Below are 21,750 nucleotides of genomic sequence, written 5' to 3' on the forward strand. Positions count from 1 at the left end.
TTAAATGCCCCTTGGAAGAGATGTGCAGGTCGCAGTAGATTAGCAACACGGTTTACATGCCCGTTGGAATAGCGGTGGAGGTCGCATTAGCTTAAAAAGACGGCTTAAATGCTCCTTGGAAGAGACGTGCAGGTCGCAGAAGCTTAAAAAGATGGTTTAAATGCCCCTTGGAAGAGTGGTGGAGGTCGCAGTAGCTTAACAAGACAGTTTAATTGCCCCTTGGAAGAGACATGCAGGTCGCAGCAGCTTAACAAGACGGTTTAAATGCCCCTTGGAAGAGACGTGCAGGTCGCAGTAGCTTAACAAGACGGTTTAAATGCCCCTTTGAAAAGTGGTGGTGGTTACAGTAGCTTAACAAGACGGTTTAAATGCCCCTTGGAATAGACGTGCAGGTCGCAGTAGCTTAAGAAGACGATTTAAATGCCCCTTGGAAGAGATGTGCAGGTCGCAGTAGCTTAACAAGACTGTTTAAATGCCCCTTGGAAAAGTGGTGGAGGTCGTAGTAGCTTATCAAGACTGATTAAATGCCCCTTGGTAGAGACGTGCAGGTCGCATCAGCTTAACAAGACGGTTTAAATGTCCCTTGGAAGAGACGTGCAGGTCGCAGTAGCTTAACAAGATGGTTTAAATGCCCCTTGGAAGAGACGAGCAAGTCGCAGTAGCTTAAAATGACGGTTTAAATGAGCCTTCGAAGAGACGTGCAGGTCGCAGTAGCTTAACAAGACGGTTTTAATGCCCCTTGGAAGACATGAGCAGGTCGCAGTAGCTTAACAAGATGGTTTAAATGCCCCTTGGAAGAGCGGTGGAGGTCGCAGTAGCTTAACAAGACGGTTTTAATGCCCCTTGGAAGACACGAGCAGGTCGCCGTAGCTTAACAAGACGGCTTAAATGCCCCTTGGAAGAGACGTGCAGGTCGCAGTAGCTTAACAAGATGGTTTAAATGCCCCTTGGAAAAGTCGTGCAAGTAGCAGTAGCTTAAAAAGACGGTTTAAATGCGCCTTGGAAGAGACGGGCAGGTCGCAGTAGCTTAACAAGACGGTTTAAATGCCCCATGGAAGACACGAGCAGGTCGCAGTAGCTTAACAAGAGGGTTTAAATGCCCCATGGAAGAGAGGAGGATGTCGCAGTAGCTTAACAAGACAGTTTAAATGACCCTTGGAAGAGACGTGCAGGTCGCAGTAGCTTAACAAGACTGTTTAAATGCCCCTTGGAAGAGCGGTGGAGGTCGCAGTAGCTTAACAAGACAGTTTAAATGCCCCTTGGAAGAAACGTGCAGGTCGCAGTAGCTTAATAAGACGGTTTAAATGCCCCTTGGAACAGACGTGCAGGTCGCAGTAGCTTAAAAAGACTGTTTAAATGTCCCTTGGAAGAGACATGCAGGTCGCAGCAGCTTAAAAAGACTGTTTAAATGCCCCTTGGAAAAGACGTGCAGGTCGCAGTGGCTTAACAAGACGGTTTAAATGCCCCTTGGAAAATCGGTGGAGGTCGCAGTAGATTAACAAGATGGATTAAATGCCCCTTGGAAGAGACGTGCAAGTCGCAGTAGCTTAACAACACGGTTTACATGCCCCTTGGAAGAGCGGTGGAGGTCGCAGTAGCTTAACAAGACAGTTTAAATGCCCCTTGTAAGAGATGTGCAGGTCGCAGTAGATTAGCAACACGGTTTACATGCCGCTTGGAATAGCGGTGGAGGTCGCATTAGCTTAAAAAGACGGCTTAAATGCTCCTTGGAAGAGATGTGCAGGTCGCAGAAGCTTAAAAAGATGGTTTAAATGCCCCTTGGAAGAGTGGTGGAGGTCGCAGTAGCTTAACAAGACAGTTTAATTGCCCCTTGGAAGAGACATGCAGGTCGCAGCAGCTTAACAAGACGGTTTAAATGCCCCTTGGAAGAGACGTGCAGGTCGCAGTAGCTTAACAAGACGGTTTAAATGCCCCTTTGAAAAGTGGTGGAGGTTACAGTAGCTTAACAAGACGGTTTAAATGCCCCTTGGAAGAGACGTGCAGGTCGCAGTAGCTTAAGAAGACGATTTAAATGCCCCTTGGAAGAGATGTGCAGGTCGCAGTAGCTTAACAAGACGGTTTAAATGATCCTTGGAAAAGTGGTGGAGGTCGCAGTAGCTTAACAAGACGGTTTAAATGCCCCTTGGAAGAGACGTGCAAGTCGCAGTAGCTTAACAAGATGGTTTAAATGCCCGTTGGAAGAAACGTGCAGGTCGCAGTAGCTTAACAAGATGGTTTAAATGCCCCTTGGAAGAGACGTGCAGGTCGCAGTAGCTTAAGAAGACGATTTAAATGCCCCTTGGAAGAGACGTGCAGGTCGTAGTAGCTTAACAAGACGGTTTAAATGCCCCTTGGAAAAGTGGTGGAGGTCGCAGTAGCTTAACAAGACGATTTAAATGCCCCTTGGAAGAGACGTGCAGGTCGCAGTAGCTTAACAAGACGGTTTAAATGCCCCTTGGAAGAGCGGTGGAGGTCGCAGTAGCTTAATAAGACCGTTTAAATACCCCTTGGAAGAGACGTGCAGGTCGCAGTAGCTTAACAAGACGGTTTAAATGCCACTTGGAAGAGCGGTGGAGGTCGCAGTAGCTTAACAAGACAGTTTAAATGCCTCTTGGAAGAGATGTGCAGGTCGCAGTAGCTTAATAAGACGGTTTAAATGCCCCTTGAAAGAGACGTGCAGGTCGCAGTAGCTTAACAAGACGGTTTAAATGCCCCTTGGAAGAGACGTGCAGGTCGCAGTAGCTTAACAAGACTGTTTAAATCCCCCTTGGAACTTGGAAGAGTTATGCAGTTCACAGTAGCTTAACAAGATGGTTTAAATGCCCCTTGGAATAGGCTTGCAGGTCGCAGTAGCTTAACAAGACGGTTTAAATGCCCCTTGGAAAAGTGGTGGAGGTCGCAGTAGCTTAACAAGACGATTTAAATGCCCCTTGGAAGAGACGTGCAGGTCGCAGTAGCTTAACAAGACGTTTTAAATGCCACTTGGAAGAGCGGTGGAGGTCGCAGTAGCTTAACAAGACAGTTTAAATACCCCTTGGAAGAGACGTGCAGGTCGCAGTAGCTTAATAAGACGGTTTAAATGTCCCTTGGAAGAGATGTGCAGGTCGCAGTAGCTTTACAAGACGGTTTAAATGCGCCTTGGAGAAGACGTGCAGGTCGCAGTAGCTTAACAAGACGGTTTAAATGCCACTTGGAAGAGCGGTGGAGGTCGCAGTAGCTTAACAAGACAGTTTAAATGCCTCTTGGAAGAGACGTGCAGGTCGCAGTAGCTTAATAAGACGGTTTAAATGCCCCTTGGAAGAGCGGTGGAGGTCGCAGTAGCTTAACAAGACAGTTTAAATGCCTCTTGGAAGAGACGTGCACGTCGCAGTAGCTTAACAAGCCGGTTTAAATGCCCCTTGGAAGAGACGTGCAGGTCGCAGTAGCTTAACAAGACTGTTTAAATCCCCCTTGGAACTTGGAAGAGTTATGCAGTTCACAGTAGCTTAACAAGATGGTTTAAATGCCCCTTGGAATAGGCTTGCAGGTCGCAGTAGCTTAACAAGACTGTCTAAATCCCCCTTGGAAGAGTTATGCAGGTCGCAGTAGCTTAACAAGATGGTTTAAATGCCCCTTGGAAGAGACGTGCAGGTCGCAGTAGCTTAACAAGACTGTTTAAATCCCCCTTGGAAGAGTTATGCAGGTCGCAGTAGCTTAACAAGACGGTTTAAATGCCCCTTGGAAGAGCAGTGGAGGTCACAGTAGCTTACCAAGACAGTTTAAATGCCCCTTGGAAGAGACGTGCAGGTCGCAGTAGCTTAACAAGACGGTTTAAATGCCCCTTGGAAGAGACGTGCAGGTCGCAGTAGCTTAAAAAGACGATTTAAATGAGCCTTGGAAGAGACGTGCAGGTCGCAGTAGCTTAACAAGACGATTTAAATGCCCCTTGGAAGACACGAGCAGGTCGCAGTAGCTTAACAAGACGGTTTAAATGCCCCTTGGAAGAGCGGTGGAGGTCGTAGTAGCTTATCAAGACTGATTAAATGCCCCTTGGTAGAGACGTGCAAGTCGCATCAGCTTAACAAGACGGTTTAAATGTCCCTTGGAAGAGACGTGCAAGTCGCAGTAGCTTAACAAGACGGTTTAAATGCCCCTTGGAAAATCAGTGGAGGTCGCAGTAGATTAACAAGATGGATTAAATGCCCCTTGGAAGAGACGTGCAAGTCGCAGTAGCTTAACAACACGGTTTACATGCCCCTTGGAAGAGCGGTGGAGGTCGCAGTAGCTTAACAAGACAGTTTAAATGCCCCTTGGAAGAGATGTGCAGGTCGCAGTAGATTAGCAACACGGTTTACATGCCCCTTGGAAGAGCGGTGGAGGTCGCATTAGCTTAACAAGATGGTTTAAATGCCCCTTGGAAGAGCGGTGGAGGTCGCAGTAGCTTAAAAAGATGGTTCAAATGCTCCTTGGAAGAGACGTGCAGGTCGCAGAAGCTTAAAAAGATGGTTTAAATGCCCCTTGGAAGAGTGGTGGAGGTCGCAGTAGCTTAACAAGACAGTTTAATTGCCCCTTGGAAGAGACATGCAGGTCGCAGCAGCTTAACAAGACGGTTTAAATGCCCCTTGGAAGAGACGTGCACTTCGCAGTAGCTTAACAAGATGGTTTAAATGCCCGTTGGAAGAAACGTGCAGGTCGCAGTAGCTTAAGATGTCGATTTAAATGCCCCTTGGAAGAGACGTGCAGGTCGCAGTAGCTTAACAAGACGGTTTAAATGCCCCTTGGAAAAGTGGTGGAGGTCGCAGTAGCTTAACAAGACGATTTAAATGCCCCTTGGAAGAGACGTGCAGGTCGCAGTAGCTTAACAAGACGTTTTAAATGCCACTTGGAAGAGCGGTGGAGGTCGCAGTAGCTTAACAAGACAGTTTAAATACCCCTTGGAAGAGACGTGCAGGTCGCAGTAGCTTAATAAGATGGTTTAAATGTCCCTTGGAAGAGATGTGCAGGTCGCAGTAGCTTTACAAGACGGTTTAAATGCGCCTTGGAAAAGACGTGCAGGTCGCAGTAGCTTAACAAGACGGTTTAAATGCCACTTGGAAGAGCGGTGGAGGTCGCAGTAGCTTAACAAGACAGTTTAAATGCCTCTTGGAAGAGACGTGCAGGTCGCAGTAGCTTAATAAGACGGTTTAAATGCCCCTTGGAAGAGCGGTGGAGGTCGCAGTAGCTTAACAAGACAGTTTAAATGCCTCTTGGAAGAGACGTGCAGGTCGCAGTAGCTTAACAAGACGGTTTAAATGCCCCTTGGAAGAGACGTGCAGGTCGCAGTAGCTTAACAAGACGCTTTAAATGCCCCTTGGAAGAGACGAGCAAGTCGCAGTAGCTTAAAAAGACGATTTAAATGAGCCTTGGAAGAGACGTGCAGGTCGCAGTAGCTTAACAAGACGATTTAAATGCCCCTTGGAAGACACGAGCAGGTCGCAGTAGCTTAACAAGAGGGTTTAAATGCCCCGTGGAAGAGCGGTGGAGGTCGCAGTAGCTTAACAAGACAGTTTAAATGCCCCTTGGAAGAGAAGTGCAGGTCGCAGTAGCTTAACAAAACGGTTTAAATGCCCCTTGGAAGAGCGGTGGAGGTCGCAGTAGCTTAACAAGACAGTTTAAATGCCCCTTGGAAGAAACGTGCAGGTCGCAGTAGCTTAACAAGACGATTTAAATGCCCCTTGGAAAAGCGGTGGAGGTCGCAGTAGATTAACAAGATGGATTAAATGCCCCTTGGAAGAGACGTGCAAGTTGCAGTAGCTTAACAAGACGGTTTACATGCCCCTTGGAAGAGTGGTGGAGCTCGCAGTAGCTTAACAAGACGGTTTAAATGCCCCTTGGAAGAGCAGTGGAGATTGCAGTAGCTTACCAAGACAGTTTAAATGCCCCTTGGAAGAGACGTGCAGGTCGCAGTAGCTTAACAAGACGGTTTAAATGCCCCTTGGAAGAGACGAGCAAGTCGCAGTAGCTTAAAGAGACGGTGTAAATGAGCCTTGGAAGAGCGGTGGAGGTCGCAGTACCTTAACAAGACAGTTTAAATGCCCCTTGGAAGAGACGTGCAGGTCGCCGTAGCTTAACAAGACGGTTTAAATGCCCCTTGGAAGAGACGTGCAGGTCGCAGTAGCTTAACAAGACGGTTTAAATGCCCCTTGGAAGAGTGGTGGAGCTCGCAGTAGGTTAACAAGACGGTTTAAATGCCCCTTGGAAGAGACGTGCAGGTCGCAGTAGCTTAACAAGATGGGTTAAATGCCCCTTGGAAAAGTCGTGGAGTTTACAGTAGCTTAAAAAGACGGTTTAAATGCCCCTTGGAAAAGCGGTGGAGGTCGCAGTAGATTAACAAGATTGATTAAATGCCCCTGGGAAGAGACGTGCAGGTCGCAGTAGCTTAAAAAGATGGTTTAAATGCCCCTTGGAAGAGACGTGCAGGTCACAGTAGCTCAACAAGACGGTTTAAATGCCCCTTGGAAGAGACGTGCAGGTCGCAGTAGCTTAACAAGACGGTCTAAATGCCCCTTGGAAGAGCTGTGGAGGTCGTAGTAGCTTATCAAGACTGATTAAATGCCCCTTGGTAGAGACGTGCAGGTCGCATCAGCTTAACAAGACGGTTTAAATGTCCCTTGGAAGAGACGTGCAGGTCGCAGTAGCTTAACAAGACGGTTTAAATGCCCCTTGGAAGAGACGTGCAGGTCGCAGTGGCTTAACAAGACGGTTTAAATGCCCCTTGGAAGAGACGAGCAAGTCGCAGTAGCTTAAAATGACGGTTTAAATGAGCCTTCGAAGAGACGTGCAGGTCGCAGTAGCTTAGCAAGACGGTTTTAATGCCCCTTGGAAGACACGAGCAGGTCGCAGTAGCTTAACAAGAGAGTTTAAATGCCCCTTGGAAGAGCGGTGGAGGTCGCAGTAGCTTAACAAGACAGTTTAGATGCCCCTTGGAAGAGACGTGCAGGTCGCCGTAGCTTAACAAGACGGCTTAAATGCCCCTTGGAAGAGACGTGCAGGTCGCAGTAGCTTAACAAGACGGTTTAAATGCCCCTTGGAAGAGACGTGCAGGTCGCAGTAGCTTAAAAAGACGGTTTAAATGCCCCTTGGAAGAGACGAGCAAGTCGCAGTAGCTTAAAATGACGGTTTAAATGAGCCTTCGAAGAGACGTGCAGGTCGCAGTAGCTTAGCAAGACGGTTTTAATGCCCCTTGGAAGACACGAGCAGGTCGCAGTAGCTTAACAAGAGAGTTTTAATGCCCCTTGGAAGAGCGGTGGAGGTCGCAGTAGCTTAACAAGACAGTTTAGATGCCCCTTGGAAGAGACGTGCAGGTCGCCGTAGCTTAACAAGACGGCTTAAATGCCCCTTGGAAGAGACGTGCAGGTCGCAGTAGCTTAACAAGATGGTTTAAATGCCCCTTGGAAAAGTCGTGCAAGTAGCAGTAGCTTAAAAAGACGGTTTAAATGCGCCTTGGAAGAGACGGGCAGGTCGCAGTAGCTTAACAAGACGGTTTAAATGCCCCATGGAAGACAAGAGCAGGTCGCAGTAGCTTAACAAGAGGGTTTAAATGCCCCATGGAAGAGCGGAGGATGTCGCAGAAGCTTAACAAGACAGTTTAAATGACCCTTGGAAGAGACGTGCAGGTCGCAGTAGCTTAACAAGACTGTTTAAATGCCCCTTGGAAGAGCGGTGGAGGTCGCAGTAGCTTAACAAGACAGTTTAAATGCCCCTTGGAAGAAACGTGCAGGTCGCAGTAGCTTAACAAGACGGTTTAAATGCCCCTTGGAAGAGACGTGCAGGTCGCAGTAGCTTAAAAAGACGGTTTAAATGCCCCTTGGAAGAGACATGCAGGTCGCAGCAGCTTAAAAAGACTGTTTAAATGCCCCTTGGAAAAGACGTGCAGGTCGCAGTGGCTTAACAAGACGGTTTAAATGCCCCTTGGAAGAGCGGTGGAGGTCGCAGTAGCTTAGCAAGACAGTTTAATTACCCCTTGGAAGAGACATGCAGGTCGCAGCAGCTTAACAAGATTGTTTAAATGCCCCTTGGAAGAGACGTGCAGGTCGCAGTAGCTTAACAAGACGTTTTAAATGCCCCTTTGAAAAGTGGTGGAGGTTACAGTAGCTTAACAAGACGGTTTAAATGACCCTTGGAAGAGACGTGCAAGTCGCAGTAGCTTAAGAAGACGGTTTAAATGCCCCTTGGAAGAGACGTGCAGGTCGCAGTAGCTTAACAAGACGTTTTAAATGGCCCGTGGAAGAGCGGTGGAGGTCGCAGTAGCTTAACAAGACTGTTCAGATGCCCCTTGGAAAAGACGTGCAGGTCGCCGTAGCTTAACAAGACGGTTTAAATGCCCCTTGGAAGAGACGTGCAGGTCGCAGTAGCTTAACAAGATGGTTTAAAAGCCCCTTGTAAAAGTCGTGGAGGTTACAGTAGCTTAACAAGACGGTTTAAATGCCCCTTTGAAAAGACGTGCAGGTCGCAGTAGCTTAAAAAGACGGTTTAAATGCCCCTTGGAAGAGACGTGCAGGTCGCAGTAGCTTAAGACGACGGTTTAAATGCCCCTTGGAAGAGCGGAGGATGTCGCAGTAGCTTAACAAGACAGTTTAAATGCCCCTTGGAAGAAACGTGCAAGTCGCAGTAGCTTAACAAGACGATTTAAATGCCCCTTGGAAGAGACGTGCAGGTCTCAGTAGCTTAACAAGACGGTTTAAATGCCCCTTGGAAGAGCGGTGGAGGTCGCAGTAGCTTAACAAGACAGTTTAAATGCCCCTTTGAAGAAACGTGCAGGTCGCAGTAGCTTAACAAGATGGTTTAAATGCCCCTTGGAAGAGATGTGCAGGTCGCAGTAGCTTAACAAGACGGTTTAAATGCCCCTTGGAAAAGCGGTGGAGGTCGCAGTAGATTAACAAGATTGATTAAATGCCCCTGGGAAGAGACGTGCAGGTCGCAGTAGCTTAAAAAGATGGTTTAAATGCCCCTTGGAAGAGACGTGCAGGTCACAGTAGCTCAACAAGACGGTTTAAATGCCCCTTGGAAGAGACGTGCAGGTCGCAGTAGCTTAACAAGACGGTCTAAATGCCCCTTGGAAGAGCTGTGGAGGTCGTAGTAGCTTATCAAGACTGATTAAATGCCCCTTGGTAGAGACGTGCAGGTCGCATCAGCTTAACAAGACGGTTTAAATGTCCCTTGGAAGAGACGTGCAGGTCGCAGTAGCTTAACAAGACGGTTTAAATGCCCCTTGGAAGAGACGTGCAGGTCGCAGTAGCTTAACAAGACGGTTTAAATGCCCCTTGGAAGAGACGAGCAAGTCGCAGTAGCTTAAAATGACGGTTTAAATGAGCCTTCGAAGAGACGTGCAGGTCGCAGTAGCTTAGCAAGACGGTTTTAATGCCCCTTGGAAGACACGAGCAGGTCGCAGTAGCTTAACAAGAGAGTTTAAATGCCCCTTGGAAGAGCGGTGGAGGTCGCAGTAGCTTAACAAGACAGTTTAGATGCCCCTTGGAAGAGACGTGCAGGTCGCCGTAGCTTAACAAGACGGCTTAAATGCCCCTTGGAAGAGACGTGCAGGTCGCAGTAGCTTAACAAGATGGTTTAAATGCCCCTTGGAAAAGTCGTGCAAGTAGCAGTAGCTTAAAAAGACGGTTTAAATGCGCCTTGGAAGAGACGGGCAGGTCGCAGTAGCTTAACAAGACGGTTTAAATGCCCCATGGAAGACACGAGCAGGTCGCAGTAGCTTAACAAGAGGGTTTAAATGCCCCATGGAAGAGCGGAGGATGTCGCAGTAGCTTAACAAGACAGTTTAAATGACCCTTGGAAGAGACGTGCAGGTCGCAGTAGCTTAACAAGACTGTTTAAATGCCCCTTGGAAGAGCGGTGGAGGTCGCAGTAGCTTAACAAGACAGTTTAAATGCCCCTTGGAAGAAACGTGCAGGTCGCAGTAGCTTAACAAGACGGTTTAAATGCCCCTTGGAAGAGACGTGCAGGTCGCAGTAGCTTAAAAAGACGGTTTAAATGCCCCTTGGAAGAGACATGCAGGTCGCAGCAGCTTAAAAAGACTGTTTAAATGCCCCTTGGAAAAGACGTGCAGGTCGCAGTGGCTTAACAAGACAGTTTAAATGCCCCTTGGAAGAGACGTGCAGGTCGCAGTAGCTTAACAAGACGGTTTAAATGCCCCATGGAAGAGCGGTGGAGGTCGCAGTAGCTTAACAAGACTGTTTTAATGCCTCTTGGAAGAAACGTGCAGGTCGCAGTAGCTTAACAAGACGGTTTAAATGCCCCTTGGAAGAGACGTGCAGGTCGCAGTAGCTTAAAAAGATGGTTTAAATGCCCCTTGGAAGAGACGTGCAGGTCGCAATAGCATAACAAGACGGTTTAAATGCCCCTTGGAAGAGCGGTGGAGGTCGTAGTAGCTTATCAAGACTGATTAAATGCCCCTTGGTAGAGACGTGCAGATCGCAGTAGCTTAACAAGACGGCTTAAATGTCCCTTGGAAGAGACGTGCAAGTCGCAGTAGCTTAACAAGACGGTTTAAATGCCCCTTGGAAAATCGGTGGAGGTCGCAGTAGATTAACAAGATGGATTAAATGCCCCTTGGAAGAGACGTGCAAGTCGCAGTAGCTTAACAACACGGTTTACATGCCCCTTGGAAGAGCGGTGGAGGTCGCAGTAGCTTAACAAGACAGTTTAAATGCCCCTTGGAAGAGATGTGCAGGTCGCAGTAGATTAGCAACACGGTTTACATGCCCGTTGGAATAGCGGTGGAGGTCGCATTAGCTTAAAAAGACGGCTTAAATGCTCCTTGGAAGAGACGTGCAGGTCGCAGAAGCTTAAAAAGATGGTTTAAATGGCCCTTGGAAGAGTGGTGGAGGTCGCAGTAGCTTAACAAGACAGTTTAATTGCCCCTTGGAAGAGACATGCAGGTCGCAGCAGCTTAACAAGACGGTTTAAATGCCCCTTGGAAGAGACGTGCAGGTCGCAGTAGCTTAACAAGACGGTTTAAATGCCCCTTTGAAAAGTGGTGGTGGTTACAGTAGCTTAACAAGACGGTTTAAATGCCCCTTGGAATAGACGTGCAGGTCGCAGAAGCTTAAGAAGACGATTTAAATGCCCCTTGGAAGAGATGTGCAGGTCGCAGTAGCTTAACAAGACTGTTTAAATGCCCCTTGGAAAAGTGGTGGAGGTCGTAGTAGCTTATCAAGACTGATTAAATGCCCCTTGGTAGAGACGTGCAGGTCGCATCAGCTTAACAAGACGGTTTAAATGTCCCTTGGAAGAGACGTGCAGGTCGCAGTAGCTTAACAAGATGGTTTAAATGCCCCTTGGAAGAGACGAGCAAGTCGCAGTAGCTTAAAATGACGGTTTAAATGAGCCTTCGAAGAGACGTGCAGGTCGCAGTAGCTTAACAAGACGGTTTTAATGCCCCTTGGAAGACATGAGCAGGTCGCAGTAGCTTAACAAGATGGTTTAAATGCCCCTTGGAAGAGCGGTGGAGGTCGCAGTAGCTTAACAAGACGGTTTTAATGCCCCTTGGAAGACACGAGCAGGTCGCCGTAGCTTAACAAGACGGCTTAAATGCCCCTTGGAAGAGACGTGCAGGTCGCAGTAGCTTAACAAGATGGTTTAAATGCCCCTTGGAAAAGTCGTGCAAGTAGCAGTAGCTTAAAAAGACGGTTTAAATGCGCCTTGGAAGAGACGGGCAGGTCGCAGTAGCTTAACAAGACGGTTTAAATGCCCCATGGAAGACACGAGCAGGTCGCAGTAGCTTAACAAGAGGGTTTAAATGCCCCATGGAAGAGAGGAGGATGTCGCAGTAGCTTAACAAGACAGTTTAAATGACCCTTGGAAGAGACGTGCAGGTCGCAGTAGCTTAACAAGACTGTTTAAATGCCCCTTGGAAGAGCGGTGGAGGTCGCAGTAGCTTAACAAGACAGTTTAAATGCCCCTTGGAAGAAACGTGCAGGTCGCAGTAGCTTAATAAGACGGTTTAAATGCCCCTTGGAACAGACGTGCAGGTCGCAGTAGCTTAAAAAGACTGTTTAAATGTCCCTTGGAAGAGACATGCAGGTCGCAGCAGCTTAAAAAGACTGTTTAAATGCCCCTTGGAAAAGACGTGCAGGTCGCAGTGGCTTAACAAGACGGTTTAAATGCCCCTTGGAAAATCGGTGGAGGTCGCAGTAGATTAACAAGATGGATTAAATGCCCCTTGGAAGAGACGTGCAAGTCGCAGTAGCTTAACAACACGGTTTACATGCCCCTTGGAAGAGCGGTGGAGGTCGCAGTAGCTTAACAAGACAGTTTAAATGCCCCTTGTAAGAGATGTGCAGGTCGCAGTAGATTAGCAACACGGTTTACATGCCGCTTGGAATAGCGGTGGAGGTCGCATTAGCTTAAAAAGACGGCTTAAATGCTCCTTGGAAGAGATGTGCAGGTCGCAGAAGCTTAAAAAGATGGTTTAAATGCCCCTTGGAAGAGTGGTGGAGGTCGCAGTAGCTTAACAAGACAGTTTAATTGCCCCTTGGAAGAGACATGCAGGTCGCAGCAGCTTAACAAGACGGTTTAAATGCCCCTTGGAAGAGACGTGCAGGTCGCAGTAGCTTAACAAGACGGTTTAAATGCCCCTTTGAAAAGTGGTGGAGGTTACAGTAGCTTAACAAGACGGTTTAAATGCCCCTTGGAAGAGACGTGCAGGTCGCAGTAGCTTAAGAAGACGATTTAAATGCCCCTTGGAAGAGATGTGCAGGTCGCAGTAGCTTAACAAGACGGTTTAAATGATCCTTGGAAAAGTGGTGGAGGTCGCAGTAGCTTAACAAGACGGTTTAAATGCCCCTTGGAAGAGACGTGCAAGTCGCAGTAGCTTAACAAGATGGTTTAAATGCCCGTTGGAAGAAACGTGCAGGTCGCAGTAGCTTAACAAGATGGTTTAAATGCCCCTTGGAAGAGACGTGCAGGTCGCAGTAGCTTAAGAAGACGATTTAAATGCCCCTTGGAAGAGACGTGCAGGTCGTAGTAGCTTAACAAGACGGTTTAAATGCCCCTTGGAAAAGTGGTGGAGGTCGCAGTAGCTTAACAAGACGATTTAAATGCCCCTTGGAAGAGACGTGCAGGTCGCAGTAGCTTAACAAGACGGTTTAAATGCCCCTTGGAAGAGCGGTGGAGGTCGCAGTAGCTTAATAAGACCGTTTAAATACCCCTTGGAAGAGACGTGCAGGTCGCAGTAGCTTAACAAGACGGTTTAAATGCCACTTGGAAGAGCGGTGGAGGTCGCAGTAGCTTAACAAGACAGTTTAAATGCCTCTTGGAAGAGATGTGCAGGTCGCAGTAGCTTAATAAGACGGTTTAAATGCCCCTTGAAAGAGACGTGCAGGTCGCAGTAGCTTAACAAGACGGTTTAAATGCCCCTTGGAAGAGACGTGCAGGTCGCAGTAGCTTAACAAGACTGTTTAAATCCCCCTTGGAACTTGGAAGAGTTATGCAGTTCACAGTAGCTTAACAAGATGGTTTAAATGCCCCTTGGAATAGGCTTGCAGGTCGCAGTAGCTTAACAAGACGGTTTAAATGCCCCTTGGAAAAGTGGTGGAGGTCGCAGTAGCTTAACAAGACGATTTAAATGCCCCTTGGAAGAGACGTGCAGGTCGCAGTAGCTTAACAAGACGTTTTAAATGCCACTTGGAAGAGCGGTGGAGGTCGCAGTAGCTTAACAAGACAGTTTAAATACCCCTTGGAAGAGACGTGCAGGTCGCAGTAGCTTAATAAGACGGTTTAAATGTCCCTTGGAAGAGATGTGCAGGTCGCAGTAGCTTTACAAGACGGTTTAAATGCGCCTTGGAGAAGACGTGCAGGTCGCAGTAGCTTAACAAGACGGTTTAAATGCCACTTGGAAGAGCGGTGGAGGTCGCAGTAGCTTAACAAGACAGTTTAAATGCCTCTTGGAAGAGACGTGCAGGTCGCAGTAGCTTAATAAGACGGTTTAAATGCCCCTTGGAAGAGCGGTGGAGGTCGCAGTAGCTTAACAAGACAGTTTAAATGCCTCTTGGAAGAGACGTGCACGTCGCAGTAGCTTAACAAGCCGGTTTAAATGCCCCTTGGAAGAGACGTGCAGGTCGCAGTAGCTTAACAAGACTGTTTAAATCCCCCTTGGAACTTGGAAGAGTTATGCAGTTCACAGTAGCTTAACAAGATGGTTTAAATGCCCCTTGGAATAGGCTTGCAGGTCGCAGTAGCTTAACAAGACTGTCTAAATCCCCCTTGGAAGAGTTATGCAGGTCGCAGTAGCTTAACAAGATGGTTTAAATGCCCCTTGGAAGAGACGTGCAGGTCGCAGTAGCTTAACAAGACTGTTTAAATCCCCCTTGGAAGAGTTATGCAGGTCGCAGTAGCTTAACAAGACGGTTTAAATGCCCCTTGGAAGAGCAGTGGAGGTCACAGTAGCTTACCAAGACAGTTTAAATGCCCCTTGGAAGAGACGTGCAGGTCGCAGTAGCTTAACAAGACGGTTTAAATGCCCCTTGGAAGAGACGTGCAGGTCGCAGTAGCTTAAAAAGACGATTTAAATGAGCCTTGGAAGAGACGTGCAGGTCGCAGTAGCTTAACAAGACGATTTAAATGCCCCTTGGAAGACACGAGCAGGTCGCAGTAGCTTAACAAGACGGTTTAAATGCCCCTTGGAAGAGCGGTGGAGGTCGTAGTAGCTTATCAAGACTGATTAAATGCCCCTTGGTAGAGACGTGCAAGTCGCATCAGCTTAACAAGACGGTTTAAATGTCCCTTGGAAGAGACGTGCAAGTCGCAGTAGCTTAACATGACGGTTTAAATGCCCCTTGGAAAATCAGTGGAGGTCGCAGTAGATTAACAAGATGGATTAAATGCCCCTTGGAAGAGACGTGCAAGTCGCAGTAGCTTAACAACACGGTTTACATGCCCCTTGGAAGAGCGGTGGAGGTCGCAGTAGCTTAACAAGACAGTTTAAATGCCCCTTGGAAGAGATGTGCAGGTCGCAGTAGATTAGCAACACGGTTTACATGCCCCTTGGAAGAGCGGTGGAGGTCGCATTAGCTTAACAAGATGGTTTAAATGCCCCTTGGAAGAGCGGTGAAGGTCGCAGTAGCTTAAAAAGATGGTTCAAATGCTCCTTGGAAGAGACGTGCAGGTCGCAGAAGCTTAAAAAGATGGTTTAAATGCCCCTTGGAAGAGTGGTGGAGGTCGCAGTAGCTTAACAAGACAGTTTAATTGCCCCTTGGAAGAGACATGCAGGTCGCAGCAGCTTAACAAGACGGTTTAAATGCCCCTTGGAAGAGACGTGCACTTCGCAGTAGCTTAACAAGATGGTTTAAATGCCCGTTGGAAGAAACGTGCAGGTCGCAGTAGCTTAAGATGTCGATTTAAATGCCCCTTGGAAGAGACGTGCAGGTCGCAGTAGCTTAACAAGACGGTTTAAATGCCCCTTGGAAAAGTGGTGGAGGTCGCAGTAGCTTAACAAGACGATTTAAATGCCCCTTGGAAGAGACGTGCAGGTCGCAGTAGCTTAACAAGACGTTTTAAATGCCACTTGGAAGAGCGGTGGAGGTCGCAGTAGCTTAACAAGACAGTTTAAATACCCCTTGGAAGAGACGTGCAGGTCGCAGTAGCTTAATAAGACGGTTTAAATGTCCCTTGGAAGAGATGTGCAGGTCGCAGTAGCTTTACAAGACGGTTTAAATGCGCCTTGGAAAAGACGTGCAGGTCGCAGTAGCTTAACAAGACGGTTTAAATGCCACTTGGAAGAGCGGTGGAGGTCGCAGTAGCTTAACAAGACAGTTTAAATGCCTCTTGGAAGAGACGTGCAGGTCGCAGTAGCTTAATAAGACGGTTTAAATGCCCCTTGGAAGAGCGGTGGAGGTCGCAGTAGCTTAACAAGACAGTTTAAATGCCTCTTGGAAGAGACGTGCAGGTCGCAGTAGCTTAACAAGACGGTTTAAATGCCCCTTGGAAGAGACGTGCAGGTCGCAGTAGCTTAACAAGACGCTTTAAATGCCCCTTGGAAGAGACGAGCAAGTCGCAGTAGCTTAAAAAGACGATTTAAATGAGCCTTGGAAGAGACGTGCAGGTCGCAGTAGCTTAACAAGACGATTTAAATGCCCCTTGGAAGACACGAGCAGGTCGCAGTAGCTTAACAAGAGGGTTTAAATGCCCCGTGGAAGAGCGGTGGAGGTCGCAGTAGCTTAACAAGACAGTTTAAATGCCCCTTGGAAGAGAAGTGCAGGTCGCAGTAGCTTAACAAAACGGTTTAAATGCCCCTTGGAAGAGCGGTGGAGGTCGCAGTAGCTTAACAAGACAGTTTAAATGCCCCTTGGAAGAAACGTGCAGGTCGCAGTAGCTTAACAAGACGATTTAAATGCCCCTTGGAAAAGCGGTGGAGGTCGCAGTAGATTAACAAGATGGATTAAATGCCCCTTGGAAGAGACGTGCAAGTTGCAGTAGCTTAACAAGACGGTTTACATGCCCCTTGGAAGAGTGGTGGAGCTCGCAGTAGCTTAACAAGACGGTTTAAATGCCCCTTGGAAGAGCAGTGGAGATTGCAGTAGCTTACCAAGACAGTTTAAATGCCCCTTGGAAGAGACGTGCAGGTCGCAGTAGCTTAACAAGACGGTTTAAATGCCCCTTGGAAGAGACGAGCAAGTCGCAGTAGCTTAAAGAGACGGTGTAAATGAGCCTTGGAAGAGCGGTGGAGGTCGCAGTAACTTAACAAGACAGTTTAAATGCCCCTTGGAAGAGACGTGCAGGTCGCCGTAGCTTAACAAGACGGTTTAAATGCCCCTTGGAAGAGACGTGCAGGTCGCAGTAGCTTAACAAGACGGTTTAAATGCCCCTTGGAAGAGTGGTGGAGCTCGCAGTAGGTTAACAAGACGGTTTAAATGCCCCTTGGAAGAGACGTGCAGGTCGCAGTAGCTTAACAAGATGGGTTAAATGCCCCTTGGAAAAGTCGTGGAGTTTACAGTAGCTTAACAAGACGGTTTAAATGCCCCTTGGAAAAGACGTGCAACTCGCAGTAGCTTAACAAGACGGTTTAAATGCCCCTTGGAAGAGTGGTGGAGCTCGCAGTAGGTTAACAAGACGGTTTAAATGCCCCTTGGAAGAGCAGTGGAGGTCGCAGTAGCTTACCAAGACAGTTTAAATGCCCCTTGGAAGAGACGTGCAGGTCGCAGTAGCTTAAAAAGACGGTTTAAATGCGCCTTGGAAGAGACAGGCAGGTCGCAGTACCTTAACAAGATGGTTTAAATGCCCCATGGAAGACACGAGCAGGTCACAGTAGCTTAACAAGAGGGTTAAAATGCCCCTTGGAAGAGATGTGCAGGTCGCATTAGCTTAAAAAGACGGTTTAAATGCCCCTTGGAAGAGACGTGCAGGTCGCAGTAGCTTAACAAGACGGTTTAAATGCCCCTTGGAAGAGTGGTGGAGGTCGTAGTAGCTTATCAAGACTGATTAAATGCCCCTTGGTAGAGACGTGCAAGTCGCATCAGCTTAACAAGACGGTTTAAATGTCCCTTGGAAGAGACGTGCAAGTCGCAGTAGCTTAACAAGACGGTTTAAATGCCCCTTGGAATATCAGTGGAGGTCGCAGTAGATTAACAAGATGGATTAAATCCCCCTTGGAAGAGACGTGCAAGTCGCAGTAGCTTAACAACACGGTTTACATGCCCCTTGGAAGAGCGGTGGAGGTCGCAGTAGCTTAACAAGACAGTTTAAATGCCCCTTGGAAGAGATGTGCAGGTCGCAGTAGATTAGCAACACGGTTTACATGCCCCTTGGAAGAGCGGTGGAGGTCGCATTAGCTTAACAAGATGGTTTAAATGCCCCTTGGAAGAGCGGTGGAGGTCGCAGTAGCTTAAAAAGATGGTTTAAATGCTCCTTGGAAGAGACGTGCAGGTCGCAGAAGCTTAAAAAGATGGTTTAAATGCCCCTTGGAAGAATGGTGGAGGTCGCAGTAGCTTAACAAGACAGTTTAATTGCCCCTTGGAAGAGACATGCAGGTCGCAGCAGCTTAACAAGACGGTTTAAATGCCCCTTGGAAGAGACGTGCAGGTCGCAGTAGCTTAACAAGACGGTTTAAATGCCCCTTTGAAAAGTGGTGGAGGTTACAGTAGCTTAACAAGACGGTTTAAATGCCCCTTGGAAGAGACGTGCAGGTCGCAGTAGCTTAAGAAGACGATTTAAATGCCCCTTGGAAGAGACGTGCAGGTCGCAGTAGCTTAACAAGATGGTTTAAATGCCCCTTGGAAAAGTGGTGGAGGTCGCAGTAGCTTAACAAGACGGTTTAAATGCCCCTTGGAAGAGACGTGCAAGTCGCAGTAGCTTAACAAGATGGTTTAAATGCCCGTTGGAAGAAACGTGCTGGTCGCAGTAGCTTAACAAGATGGTTTAAATGCCCCTTGGAAGAGACGTGCAGGTCGCAGTAGCTTAAGAAGACAATTTAAATGTCCCTTGGAAGAGACGTGCAGGTCGCAGTAGCTTAACAAGACGGTTTAAATGCCCCTTGGAAAAGTGGTGGAGGTCGCAGTAGCTTAACAAGACGATTTAAATGCCCCTTGGAAGAGACGTGCAGGTCGCAGTAGCTTAACAAGATGGTTTAAATGACCCTTGGAAGAGCGGTGGAGGTCGCAGTAGCTTAACAAGACAGTTTAAATACCCCTTGGAAGAGACGTGCAGGTCGCAGTAGCTTAATAAGACGGTTTAAATGTCCCTTGGAAGAGATGTGCAGGTCGCAGTAGCTTAACAAGACGGTTTAAATGCTCCTTGGAAGAGACGTACAGGTCGCAGTAGCTTAACAAGACGGCTTAAATGCCACTTGGAAGAGCGGTGGAGGTCGCAGTAGCTTAACAAGACAGTTTAAATGCCTCTTGGAAGAGACGTGCAGGTCGCAGTAGCTTAATAAGACGGTTTAAATGCCCCTTGGAAGAGACGTGCAGGTCGCAGTAGCTTAACAAGACGGTTTAAATGCACCTTGGAAGAGACGTGCAGGTCACAGTAGCTTAACAAGACGGTTTAAATCCCCCTTGGAACTTGGAAGAGTTATGCAGTTCACAGTAGCTTAACAAGATGGTTTAAATGCCCCTTGGAATAGGCTTGCAGGTCGCAGTAGCTTAACAAGACTGTTTAAATCCCCCTTGGAAGAGTTATGCAGGTCGCAGTAGCTTAACAAGACGGTTTAAATGCCCCTTGGAAGAGACGAGCAAGTCGCAGTAGCTTAAAAAGACGATTTAAATGAGCCTTGGAAGAGACGTGCAGGTCGCAGTAGCTTAACAAGACGATTTAAATGCCCCTTGGAAGACACGAGCAGGTCGCAGTAGCTTAACAAGAGGGTTTAAATGCCCCTTGGAAGAGAAGTGCAGGTCGCAGTAGATTAACAAAACGGTTTTAATGCCCCTTGGAAGAGCGGTGGAGGTCGCAGTAGCTTAACAAGATAGTTTAAATGCCCCTTGGAAGAAACGTGCAGGTCGCCGTAGCTTAACAAGACGGTTTAAATGCCCCTTGGAAGAGACGTGCAAGTTGCAGTAGCTTAACAAGACGGTTTACATGCCCCTTGGAAGAGTGGTGGAGCTCGCAGTAGCTTAACAAGACTGATTAAATGCCGCTTTTAAGAGCAGTGGAGGTTGCAGTAGCTTACCAAGACAGTTTAAATGCCCCTTGGAAGAGACGTGCAGGTCGCAGTAGCTTAACAAGACGGTTTAAATGCCCCTTGGAAGAGACGTGCAGGTCGCAGTAGCTTAACAAGACGGTTTAAATGCCCATTGGAAGAGACGAGCAAGTCGCAGTAGCTTAAAAAGACGGTTTAAATGAGCCTTGGAAGAGACGTGCAGGTCGCAGTAGCTTAACAAGACGGTTTAAATGCCCCTTGGAAGACACGAGCAGGTCGCAGTAGCTTAACAAGAGGGTTTAAATGCCCCTTGGAAGAGCGGTGGAGGTCGCAGTAGCTTAACAAGACAGTTTAGATGCCCCTTGGAAGAGACGTGCAGGTCGCCGTAGCTTAACAAGACGGTTTAAATGCCCCTTGGAAGAGACGTGCAGGTCGCAGTAGCTTAACAAGATGGTTTAAATGCCCCTTGGAAAAGTCGTGGAGTTTACAGTAGCTTAACAAGACGGTTTAAATGCCCCTTGGAAAAGACGTGCAAGTCGCAGTAGCTTAACAAGACGGTTTAAATGCCCCTTGGAAGAGTGGTGGAGCTCGCAGTAGCTTAACAAGACGGTTTAAATGCCCCTTGGAAGAGCAGTGGAGATCGCAGTAGCTTACCAAGACAGTTTAAATGCCCCTTGGAAAAGTGGTGGAGGTCGCAGTAGCTTAACAAGACGGTTTAAATGCCCCTTGGAAGAGACGTGCAAGTCGCAGTAGCTTAACAAGATGGTTTAAATGCCCGTTGGAAGAAACGTGCAGGTCGCAGTAGCTTAACAAGATGGTTTAAATGCCCCTTGGAAGAGACGTGAAGGTCGCAGTAGCTTAAGAAGACGATTTAAATGCCCCTTGGAAGAGACGTGCAGGTCGCAGTAGCTTAAAAAGACGGTTTAATTGCCCCTTGAAAAAGTGGTGGAGGTCGCAGTAGCTTAACAAGACGATTTAAATGCCCCTTGGAAGAGACGTGCAGGTCGCAGTAGCTTAACAAGACGGTTTAAATGCCCCTTTTAAGAGCGGTGGAGGTAGCAGTAGCTTAACAAGACAGTTTAAATACCCCTTGGAAGAGACGTGCAGGTCGCAGTAGCTTAATAAGACGGTTTAAATGTCCCTTGGAAGAGATGTGCAGGTCGCAGTAGCTTAACAAGACGGTTTAAATGCACCTTGGAAGAGACGTGCAGGTCGCAGTAGCTTAACAAGACGGTTTAAATGCCACTTGGAAGAGCGGTGGAGGTCGCAGTAGCTTAACAAGACAGTTTAAATGCCTCTTGGAAGAGACGTGCAGGTCGCAGTAGCTTAATAAGACGGTTTAAATGCCCCTTGGAAGAGACGTGCAGGTCGTAGTAGCTTAACAAGACGGTTTAAATGTCCCTTGGAAAAGACGTGCAAATCGCAGTAGCTTAACAAGATGGTTTAAATGCCCCTTGGAAAATCGGTGGAGGTCGCAGTAGATTAACAAGATGGATTAAATGCCCCTTGGAAGAGACGTGCAAGTCGCAGTAGCTTAACAACACGGTTTACATGCCCCTTGGAAGAGCGGTGGAGGTCGCAGTAGCTTAACAAGACAGTTTAAATGCCCCTTGGAAGAGATGTGCAGGTCGCAGTAGATTAGCAACACGGTTTACATGCCCCTTGGAAGAGCGGTGGAGGTCGCATTAGCTTAACAAGATGGTTTAAATGCCCCTTGGAAGAGCGGTGGAGGTCGCAGTAGCTGAAAAAGATGGTTTAAATGCTCCTTGGAAGAGACGTGCAGGCCGCAGAAGCTTAAAAAGATGGTTTAAATGCCCCTTGGAAGAGTGGTGGAGGTCGCAGTAGCTTAACAAGACAGTTTAATTGCCCCTTGGAAGAGACATGCAGGTCGCAGCAGCTTAACAAGACGGTTTAAATGCCCCTTGGAAGAGACGTGCAGGTCGCAGTAGCTTAACAAGACGGTTTAAATGCCCCTTTGAAAAGTGGTGGAGGTTACAGTAGCTTAACAAGATGGTTAAATGCCCCTTGGAAGAGACGTGCAGGTCGCAGTAGCTTAAGAAGACGATTTAAATGCCCCTTGGAAGAGACGTGCAGGTCGCAGTAGCTTAACAAGACGGTTTAAATGCCCCTTGGAAAAGTGGTGGAGGTCG

The sequence above is a fragment of the Phyllobates terribilis genome, unplaced genomic scaffold, assembly GCF_046119375.1.
Source record: "Phyllobates terribilis strain yellow unplaced genomic scaffold, ASM4611937v1 Scaffold_5__5_contigs__length_657084704, whole genome shotgun sequence".
In the NCBI taxonomy this organism is placed as follows: domain Eukaryota; kingdom Metazoa; phylum Chordata; class Amphibia; order Anura; family Dendrobatidae; genus Phyllobates; species Phyllobates terribilis.